Source organism: Crocodylus porosus, unplaced genomic scaffold (genome assembly GCF_001723895.1).
Source record: "Crocodylus porosus isolate Cpor-Errol unplaced genomic scaffold, CroPor_comp1, whole genome shotgun sequence".
In the NCBI taxonomy this organism is placed as follows: domain Eukaryota; kingdom Metazoa; phylum Chordata; order Crocodylia; family Crocodylidae; genus Crocodylus; species Crocodylus porosus.
Window position 1 is genome coordinate 26,014,351 of NW_017728917.1, and position 11,686 is coordinate 26,026,036.

An 11,686-nucleotide genomic window follows, 5' to 3' on the forward strand; every position below is an offset into this window, starting at 1 on the left:
TTGAAAATAGCTGAAACCAGTTTGAGAGAAACCTGGTTGCATGTAGTATCAGACTTAACGGATTTGGGCCAAACTGGTTTATGCAATGTCTGTCCCAGACCCCTTGCTGAAAAGTGTCTGTGTATTAGCTAGACCACATGCTGGCTATGGTCTATGCTGTGGCAGACAGAACAAAGGCAGAATCAACAGGTAGCTGGTAATGCCCCTCTGTTGTCTTCTGAATGGGGTAATAAACACTTAAGGGTGATAAACACTGTGTTATTAATTCCCTGACCATCCTGCCAGGGCTTGGCCATGCCCCCCTCATCTCAGCACTGTAAAAGGGGAGGGAGGGCTGCTCTAGCAACCCCCAGCTTCTAGCTTGAGCCACTGCAGGCATATGTCTGGGGTGTCTGTGCAGTTACAAACTGATTTAGCTTAGCCAGGTTAGATGAACCTGCAAAGATTTGAATCAATTCAGGCTCAGGCTTTTTGAATGTCTGCCCCTAGCCTGTAGGTTTTAAAGCACCTTTCAGACTGTTATCGTTAGTTGCTTGCCGAAATGATCCGCATATTATTTGGATTTCATTATACTCCAAAACTAGCAACCCATTGAAAGAAATGGTATAATGCTTTCATTTCAGAGCTACTATTTTAGTCTGTTTACTGAAGCAGACTTCTCTGCATCAGCTTATATGTTTGCAAATAAAAGAGAGAGAAATATCTTTTTCAAATATAAATTATGGGGCACAGTTTTGCAAGATATGATCTTATGACAAGTTCCATGGCCATGAAATTATGGAGTATTTTGGCCTTGCCCTGTGCTGTTCATATCTTTTGGCAATGGTAAGTGATATACTATCAGGTCACTTTGGTATGTGCTTAGAATATCTATGGCTGTAATAAGAAACTGAGTTACCATAGAAAATACAATTAAAGTCTAATTAAAATGGAGTGCCTAAACAATCCATCTATGGCTGGACAAGTCTGATGCTGAGATTTGGCATTAAAATGCCTATGTCAATAATATAAATGCAAAAATAGATTTTGACATGGTGTATTAAGTGCAAGTTTCTGGATAACTTTCCTGGAAGGATCATTTTTAATTCTGGGGGTCCCCAGGTTCCATTGCTGGTCCTATATATTTGCCAATGACTACATGTTCACCTGTACATCTCAATTTGGTCAACATGTTTGTCAATAATGTTGGGAAGATTACAGCTTTGCTGGTGAGAAGCACTTGCAGAAAACATGCCATAATTTAAAACCAGGCTGTCCATCTGGCAGCATACAGGCCACATGTGGCCCCCAACAGGTTAAGTCAGGGGTACGCAATTATTTTGGCTGTCAGGCCACTTAATGAGTTTTGGTGAGCTGTTGAGGGACACACGCACAAAATCTTTCAGAAGATATCATTTTGACAAATTATATATATATAAAAATCAAACCATATACTAACATTTAAACATCTACTGTAACGTATTTTATTTAAAAACATATTTTGTCCTGATTCATGTGTTTCTGAATGTGTATATAGAGGTAGTTGCATAATAGTTCAAAATAAAGTCTTACTTTTATATAGCGTGTACGTGTCAGAGATATAGGGTGGGGGGTGTGCATGTGTATGTGTGAGGGTTTGCCTGGGCACTAGGTACTGGCAGCTGGCCAGGGGTGGGTAGAGGGAGGGAGAGGGTATAGGGGGAGCATGCAGCAGAGCTTGCCTGGGTGGTGCAGTGCAGATGCAGTCTGTGCACCGCCCCCAATCCGGCCTGAGACTGCTCCCAGTGCTCACCATGGGGCCAAGCCCTGTCCACTCTCACCAGGAGCAGCCTGCACCATGCTCCTGTCTGCGATCATACATGGCCCACAGTGTACAGCTTCCTGGCAGGGCTGCTCCTCGTGTGGCTGCAGCCACTTAGGTACTACTTGGCTCTCTCTCCCTCCAGCAGTTCCTCCTCCTCTTCCTGCCTCTGCTGCACCACTCAGAGCAGCAGGTAGCAGGAGGAAGCGATGGCGGCTGTGGGGATATGTGCCAGGCATCACACGGTCAGCCAGATGGGGGTTAAGCTGCCACCAGGTGGCTTCTGCACCAGCATGTGGGGCTCCACCTTCAGCTCCCACAGGTGGCTGCTCATTATGCTAAGTGGGTGACTGGCAGCTGGGAGCTGAAGACCTGCTTGTTGGGGCAGGAGCCACCTGGCTGCAGTTTCCCTATCTGGTTGGACATATGGTGCCCAGCACACATCCCCACAGCTGCCATTACTTCCCCACACTACATGCTGCCTGGAGCAGTGCAGCAGGGACAGGGGGAAGAGGGGCCACTGGAGGCAGAGGAATCTGAGCAGTATCTAAGCAGCTGCAGCTGCACTGGGAGCAGCCTTGCTAGGAAGCTGTGCATGCTGGCTGCGACCAGGATTGTGGGTAGGAGTGCAGTGCAAGGCTGCCCTAGGCTGGATACAACCAATTGGGAAGTGCCCGTTTGCAGACCGGATCCAATTAGTTGGCAGGCCAGATCCAGCCCATGGGTCATATTTTGCCCACCTGCTGTTTCCCGCTTTGCTGTCTTGCTGCTGTTGCCAGAGTGCCTGAGTTCCCTCCCTCCCTGCATGGTAAGGTATGTCTGTATATTGGCATGCATTGGGACCTGCACAGTGCTGTGGGGACCTTGCATTCCACATCAGGGTCCCGTACATTGTGACAGTGCGGAGTGAAGGACTTGTGTGGTGTGTCAAGAGCCCCACAGTACAGTGAGGTCTTATGTGGAGTGTGTGGCCCCCAGGCTGTATGGCTGTTGGGCCTGAAGCCCCAGCCACTTTTGGACAGACCTGTTCTAAAACACAGCATGCATTGGCATGCATTACATAACTACTAATTATAACAATTGCACAGCATGCAGGTGTTCCATATTTCATAAGAACTACTGTTATTGTTTCCATTAGCTATTGTTATTTATTTTATACTCTTTGTATTATTCATGCTTTGCTGTGGAGAAATTGAGCATAGAGGCAAATTTGGTGCCTTTAGAACTTTTTGTGAACCCCATCCTTTTCTTTTTTTTTAAAGAGGGCAGACTGACCTGATTTAATCTGATTCTGTGAGCCTTGGTTGTTTCTACCTGTAGTGAAAGCAGTCATTCTATCCTCCACCAAGGACCACGTGGGTACAAAGCAAAGCTTTTCTTGCTCTGAGTCAGCTTACGGGGCATTTACAATGCGTGTGTAGAGTATCTAGCACCTATCACTTAGCTACTAGGCTCAATACAAAAGTTAAATGCCCGTAGTAAGAGTATCTGATTACATAGTTCCCCGTAGAGTTTTCCAGTTCTTTATTTGAGATCTGTATTTCGCAGTAGACTTTACTACCTCAAAACTTACAGTACAACTGGATATACGCAGGTGCTCCTGTCCTTTTTTCCAGCATTCATGTGGCAGGTGGAGTATTTGGGCGAGATCCCTTTTACAATATAAAGGCTTGGAATGCTGGACTCCAGAGTCCGGGGCACATTGGGATTTTGGGAGGCCTGAAGAAAATGTATAGTAAGCGGGTCTCTGAAGGGGGGAAGGAACACGTTTAGAGAACAACTGAAAGTAAACAGAGGTGGAAGAACATCAAGAAAAAGACTGAGAAATTCACCTGGAAACATAAGTGAGCTCCCTGTGGTCTCCTTCTCTACTACCTCCTTTGCCCCCTCCCCTTTTTTTCTATTAACTTATTTGACAATGTAAAAGAAATATGAATGGTTATCATCAGACCCATCCTATAAAATATACCTATTATATGCCTCCCAATCAATCACCTTTTAAAAAGAAAAAAACCCAACAGCTTGAGCATCTTGTCTATGGAAGAGCAATGGATTGAAAGGAATGAAAATACCACAGAACATGATGTGGGATTTGTCACAGATGTAGCTCACAATGCAGAAGTTCCAGATCATTTATTCTGAAATACATTTGACATAAGTAAAAGGATTTATACCACAGTCTTTGCCTTGGGGACAATAATCCACAGAATGAAACAAGTGGATGGTTGTAATGGGGGCAAGTATCACAAGGGTCCCATGGGTAATAGCATCAGTATGTCAAAATCTTCAGGTATTTGCCATCTTTATGAATAAAGAGAAGCTGGATCCCCCAGACAAAATGTACATATCAAATAAGCAGTCTTCATTCTGTTACATTGTGAGCTGGACTCCCACTAACTGTTGCCAAGTTTGGTTAACTATATAACTCATACAAAGATAACTTTAAGAGCACATGAATAATGCTCTGAATCTGCAAAAACAGAAGGGTTTAGTAGGCTTGTGAAAGGCTGACAATTTGTTGGATGAATAATTTACTTCAGGATTAAGGGACAGAAATCATTCTGAGGGCCTGTTAAAACTAGGTAGAGAGAGGTAGGTAGTCTGAAGTCAGGGAGAATGCTACCTTGCCCTATCTTCTGTCTTTAGGCTAGGTTAGAGGTAACCATCATTTACTCTTGAGAGTAAAGGAAGAAGCATAAAATAGAAAAGCTTGCCAATAAAAACTCGTTGCTGACCAAGACTAGAAAACATGGTTCAAAAGTATATCCTTTGAACTGAGCTACACTCTTTAAAGATTACAGGAAATAGTGAATGTAAGCTAGGGAAAAAAACCTGTGATCCTGCGAATTCATCACAGTTCCCACTTGTGTAGGGGATAATTTGAATATCCTTAGTATCAGGAGGTCTGATTTCCTTCCTATTTCCCATTACGGGTAAGAATGTAGTAGAACTGATCACCATGGACTGCAACCTGTGAAATACAAAAAAAGAAAAAGGAAGAAGAAGAAACTGAGTTATCCAAGTGGAGCAATGCAAACTTAGCTAGCAACACTTTTTGGCGCAAAGACACATGCCTGAGGCCAAAGAAGATGAAGAACTTGACAGGCACAAATCAGTACAGCTACCACAATAAGATTACAGCTGAGACTCAAAAGCAAGTTAGTACATTGCAAAGTGATCAAGGTTATCTAAGTTCAAATATATTACAATGTCCAGGTCCATGAGAAACTGCAAAAGAATATTCTACCTCTCTAGTAAGTGTCTCCTACAGGAATTTCACGGTTTGAGTGAAAGAGATAGAGACCACAAGTTGCTGAGTAAGAGTTAATAAAGAAGTAATCCCAGAACACTCAGCCAGATTCATCAGACAAGATTTCTCATTATTTTAAATGAAGATGAAGAAAGTTGGAATGTAGAAATGCTTGACAGGCAAGGGTAGATAAGTAGAAAATAGAAACTTCAGCAAGACAGATTACAGGAGAGTGTAAGGATTTTATAAAAGAAACAATAAATAACTGTAAATGATTGTTGAACAATAATATCCCTCCATGTATACTGTAGAAACATTTAGCCTCCAGCCCTGATAAATCCATTTGGGTTAACCAATCATGTCTTGCAGTCTTACTTGTTGCAGCAATCTGGTAAAAACAAGAAGCTCCAAAAATAGACTGTGAAACTTATCTAGGAGATAATGCTGATGGAGAGACTGAGAAGTACAACACAAATTAGTTGAATACCCCCTCACACACAAATGTTTTCCTTTCCAAGAGGAAAATATTTAATCATAATGTATAACAGATATTTGAAAGAAACTGTTGCATACTAAAACAAGATACTGTCTAGGAATCTTTTTGAGGGAAAAATGTTCAAAGGTCTTTCATTTTTTTCTAATTGAGATGTATTAATAAGAAGCCCTGTAATTGTGTAACTCATTTTTTCTGTGATACATGTGTATGATGTAGCCATATACACTTATACTATTAAGATGCAAGGAAGGTTCATCAGACAGGAACAGCCATGACAGAGTCAAAACAAAGGCTACAAGAACTGACAAATCTCACTGAATGGAGATCAGGTAAGAAAAAAAAAAGGAAAAACATGAATTAACTACAGCACACCAAATAATGGGCATTGATTTTAGCTACAAGCAACTTTTTTTTGCTTTAATAGTGAGAATTGTGTTAAGTCAATGGAAAAGATGCCCAAGTAATATCTGGTTGGTTTTGATTTTTTTGAATTATACAATGGTCTTAAAAAGAAGCCACAGTAGTGATGAAATGTGTATCTATCATTGGAACTATATAGACGTGCTACTGCAAAAACAGAGGAAGTTGTATGATAGGAAGTTAAAGGCCTAATTTAATTGCTACCTACAGGCCTGGTATTAGCACTGAAAAGAACAATAATGAGGACACTACTAAATGGGGTGCAAGTGCTTGCACAGTGGTCAGGGGCCCAATTTTATATGCTCTAATTCAGTAGTTCTCAACCTTTTTCCTACTAGGACCATTTGCAAAGATCCAAGGCCTATCCCAACCCACACCCTCCTGGCCCTGCAAGTGCCTGACCCCCAGTCTCCTGTCCCCCGGGGCCATGCTGGTGTCCCTCACTCCCAACCCACAGCCCCCTTTCCCCCTGGTCCTGCTGGACGGGGCCCCCAGCGGCCCCGTCCCACTCATGCCAGAGCACTGCAGCCCCTGCTCATGTGGGCAGCAGTGGACTGAGTTCAGGGCACAGGCTGGAGGGAGGGGGAGAGGCCTGTGGCTCCACCCCCTCCCCCGGCTGAAACTGCCGCTTCATGCCAGGCAGGCAGGCATCACAGCCCTACTGCCCCCTCAAGCAGCATCTTTTGGCTGCTCTACCCCTGCCAGCAGGCCACAGCTCCCTGCCCTGCCCTCCCCCCGCAGGCGTCTTCCCACTACCCCTCTGCCCTGCCGCAGCTCATGATCCTTTGAAATTTTCTCGCAGCCCACTTTTGGTTCGTGACCCATGAGTTGAGAAACACTGCTGCAGTTTATGTTCGGAGTCAGAAAAGGACACAGAATTCAACATAAGAACCTACTGAAAAACTTACTTGACAGCATACTTGGATAAGGACTTTTGCCATATTATTTAAGTCAACTACAGGGGAAAGCAACAGTGAGCAGGAACATAATGGGTGCCCTGGCCTCAGTTTACAGAATCCCTTGCATGTTGTACTTGCATATCAATACTAGAGTCAGGTGGTTCAGACACTATAGAGGGAGAAACTATGATTAAAATCAAAGCTTGGTAATTACATAGTATCTTTTATGATATTTAATGGAAGTCCCTGCATTAAAATAAACATGGAAAGAATCAGTTATATAGTAGAAGGAAGTAGAAGGTAAATAAAAAATGAAAGGATAGCCATCCACAGAATATACCAGGGGTAGGCAAAATACAGTCCACAGCACGTCTTTGTCCAGCTCACTGCAGGTCCCTCGGTCCCCCTTGGCTCAGGCACAGTCCAGCTGTGCAGCATCCTGCTGACCCCTGGGCACACAGTGGCAGCCCTGTGGCTGAGCTACCTTTCTAGGCAGCCCATGTGGCGGTGGCTCCTTCTGGCTGCCACCACTACTGGCTTCAGCCCCATGGTACCAGCAGGGACCCACCTGCACAGCCCCAACCCTGCGCGTCCCACACCTGCTCCGGACTTCCCTGCCCAGGCTCAGCAATGGTGGGTGCAAAACAGAAACCATTACTCAGCATGGGGGGAAAAGCAGCTCCTCCCCCTCGCCACCACCAAGCCATTCCTGCTGCAGCCACCTATAGCCTTCACCATGCTGGGCTGCCCTGCATCTGCTCTGTACTGCCACCACTGCCCCAATGGGCGGCCCAACTCAGGGCAGCCCAGCGTGGCACGGTGCATGCTCTGGGTGGCTGCAGCAGGAATAGCTCAACGGTGGCAAGAGGGAGAGGCTGCTTTTCTCCTCATGCTGAATAATTAGCTTCTGTCCTGTGCCACCACTAACGAGCCTGGGTGGGTGAGTCCGGAGCAGGTATGGTGCACGCAGGGTCTGGCGCCAGTGGTAGTGGCAGCCAGAAGCCACTGCCGCCTGGGCTATCTAGAAAGGCAGCAGCTGCCCCAGCCCTGCTGCATGTCCAGGGTACAGAAGGATGTGCAATGGGCAAGCAATATGAGTTGGGCCAGGCTGGGACTGCCCAGGTTTCTGCTGATCTGCTCTAGCAGGGGTGAGTCCAGAGCAGGCAAGGGGCGAGCTGGGGCTGCGTGCTCCTGCTGGTGGTGGTGGGGAAGCACCGCAGGGCACGTGGGCTCTGAGCTGTTGCAGAGAGGGGGCAGATGCTGACTGGCCTGGGGGGTGCCCCCATGCACACCCCTCTACCCCCTCAATCTCCACAACCACCCCCACCCCAATCACGCACCCCATGAACACCGCACCTACCCACACCATCCCTCACAAACCCCACATGCACCCTTCCACACACACATGCACCCGCATATCCTCAGACACCCTCCCTCGCCACACACCCCACACCCACACATCTCCACAAACACCCAAGCCCCCCATACATACCCACCCACATCCACACCCCCCCACACCCCACCTACACAAACATCCACACATACACAGCTCCCCACAAACCCTACTCACACAGACATCCCCACAAACACCCCTGAGCCCCCATATCCACCCACTCACATCCACACATATCCCCACACCCCACCTACACACACATCCACACCCACCCACAGCTCCACACAAACCCCATACCCACCCATCTATACCCCCCCACTCCTCCTGCCAATATACAAGAGTAAGACCTCATTTTGAGCTCTTATACAATCACCTCTATATACACCACACAAACACACACACATCAGGACTTTTTTTTTTTTACAATAAAAGTAAATATGTTACTGTCGGTGTTTGATTTTTTAGTATATAATTTGTTTTATTTCAGGTTTCAGGATGGCAAATCCCCTTCCCCAAAGGATGACTTCTGGGGGCAAAGGTTAGGGGGCAGGACTTCTGGTCCAAGCTGGCAACAAGGGGGCTGGGAATTTGTCATGGGGCAGAGCTCACCAAAACTCACTAAGCTGCCCTCCAGTGGATAGAATTGCCCAGCCCTGGAATACACTCTTACTCTGTGTGATGTGGGCAAAGCAGCAGCAAGGAAAGGTTTAGAGATTTCTTTAAAGGGACAGAAGAGAAGGTTCTGTGGCAGTCCAGTGACGTAGACTCTCTCACACCCGCACAAAGCAGAGAGACCAGGAGGAAATGCAGCAAAAGTAAATGCCGTTCTTATTTTACTATACCAATGCAGTAGATCTGAAACTCACCCTCCTCATTTCATGAATTAAAACACTTAAAAAAATAGAGTTCATCTCACACCTTCAACCCTGTCTTGGTTACTTCAGGCTCCTCCCCTATGCCTGCTCAGTTCTTTCCAAAAAAACACTCCCAAGTTTTCTGATATGCAGGTTGGATAATGAGTCATTGATCTTTAATAAGTCACTGATCTATATCTGTTAACTGGGTGAAAAGCTTTAGGTCCTTATTTCATCCTCAGCGATGAAGAGAAAAATAAATCATTTAGCCTCTCCACAAATGCTTTCCTAACTTAGCAGATCGTGTCAAATGACCCACCAATTCTTTCACAGGCTTTCTGCTTCTGATAAATATAAAGAATATCTTACGTCTTTGGTTATTTGATCCTAAATCTTTCTAGCCTGTCTAGTTCCCAATTTAATTTTGTCTACTATCATTTATGTTGCTTTTACTTCTGGTCAGATTTCTAATTATTGAAAAATACCTATTTGGCCCAAATAACCATTTGAAACATACTGTTTTGTAATTCCATCCTATTTCCGTTTTTGTTTAGGGATACGTGTGCCATCTGTCACTTAGTTATGTTATGCATAAATAACTCTGTGACAAGAGTGAAGATTTTAATATCCTCACGTTTTTGGTCCTTTTTGCTTAGTGTTTCCTCTTTTAAAAAATCTCCAGATTTTTTGGTGACATGTTTTTATTTGTCTGATTTCTTCCCTCAGCATATTGAATGTAAATGCACTCTGGTAACTCCTGCTTAATGATAAACTATAGATTACTTTTTTGAGTCAGCTGTTCTGTGTGATGGTTAGGATTAATTTGAGAAAAGCCTGCACCATGTGTGAGAGATGTCAGAATACGAAGGAAAGGAGAAAGACATGTCTTCACAGACACTATTTTGAAGAAGGAAAGTTTCCTTTCATTGGCTGTCTCTGCGATTCTGAATGGTTTATCACAAAGTCACATTAATGATCTCAACACTGCATTTTTCCTTGGCTGGACTGTTGACTAACTGAGCGCAGACATTTTTTTTGGTCTCATGTACTGCATTTGGTGTTCCTTTGCTGAAGCTTTGGACACTTTTTAAAAGCCCCCTTAAATCTTTAATTGTTCTTCTAACCAATTAGTGTTTTATTCAACATATTTTGTACAATTTTAAACTCTTCCAAGACGCTTTGTTGTATTATCCTTAATATTAAAACCAAATTAGATGATTGCACTTTATAGGGAGAATCTACTAAGCTTTCTATTAAGCTAACTTGGATAAAAGCTCTGGCCAGGTACTCATGAAAACCTTTGTAGAAAGGTATTTGTAAAGGAGGTCTGTGCTATCAAAGTATTAAAGAAAAACACCAGTTCCACACAACACTTTTTCATTAAGGACTTCTATACTTTTGTGTATTTCACCATCTGTACTGGCTACATCAGTCACTCTGGGCTACAAATGTCCTCCAGATTTGTGATAGTACTGCTTAAGAGCAAACCAACCCACTCCCTAGGAACCAGTCACTTCCAAGTGAGTCACAAGGGAATATTTATTTTAAGTGCCAATCTAACCTAACTGAGATCTTGTTAAAATAAATGGTATTTTTGCCAATATAATATTAAAGTCAGTATAAGACATCTGCAATATTTGACAGTTACACAGAGGAATACTAAGACACCGTGTTAATATTAAAAAGAAACTGTGCAGCTTGCTATGCCTGGAAACATCTGAAGCCAAAATCTGGGCCTCCAATAAGCCATTTGACTAGCTAAAAGTGGAATAAGAAAATTATCTAACTAAAGGTTGGCAGCACTTCTGAAAAAAAAAGGACAACAGGTCTTATTTTGGAAAGCCCATGCGCTCCTAACTGCAAGCTGCCGATAGAGGCATGGGCTGGACCGGCGGGGCTTGTCGGGCCTGCATTTGCAGCCCGACGAGGTTCCTGCGCCTGCTTTCCCCGAGGATTTTCCCCGGCAGTGCTCAGCCTGCAGCCGCAGGCGGGATGAGCCTAATCCCTTACTGCCGCCTTCATTTCGGAGTGAATGCGGCTGCTGCACTTCTAGGGAGAGGCGGGAACACATGCTCGCTCCTCCCGGCGCGGCCAAACTAGGGGGAAAAAACCCTTGAAAAACTAAAAACGCCAGAAGCAGATTCTGGGCCAGTTTGGCTCCGATCCGAGCTGGGCCCCGCGCTGCTCCAGGCCGAGTGCGAACGGCGGGGAGCGAGGAGCGGAGCCCTCGGCCCCAACGGACGAGTCGCACGTAGGCTGGAGCCTCTGACATAACAGCGCGGGGGGCGGCGGGGGATTTATTCTGGGGGGGAAGCATCGTTTTCCCCTCAGCGCTGACGTAACGGCGAGTTGCGGCAGCGCCTCCTCGTGCCACGGTCGCCGCTGCCGCCGCGCAGCCCGGGCGGGAGCAGCGACCTGCCCGGCCGGGGAGACGGGCTCGGGTGCCCCCCCTGCAGCTGCCCGGCCGGGCCCCTCCCCCCGGCCCCCACTTCCGCCTACGCGCCAGCTCCGCTCCGCTCCGCGCCGGCCGCTCGCAGGGCGCATGCCCGGGTTATGCAACAGCGCCGCACGCCAGGCCGCCCGGGCCTGCCGCC

General features: G+C 45.8%; 1 protein-coding gene across 1 annotated transcript in view; it reads left to right on the top strand.

Moving 5' to 3' along the window:
* Positions 1-2,654: 2,654 nt before the first annotated feature.
* The window catches only part of FAM120A (family with sequence similarity 120A), an 84,193-nt gene continuing 75,161 nt past the window's right edge, over positions 2,655-11,686 (top strand). The window contains exon 1 of the mRNA XM_019536944.1: positions 2,655-2,661. The gene's annotated coding sequence lies outside the window, so the exon portion shown is untranslated. The remainder of the gene's footprint in view (positions 2,662-11,686) is intronic.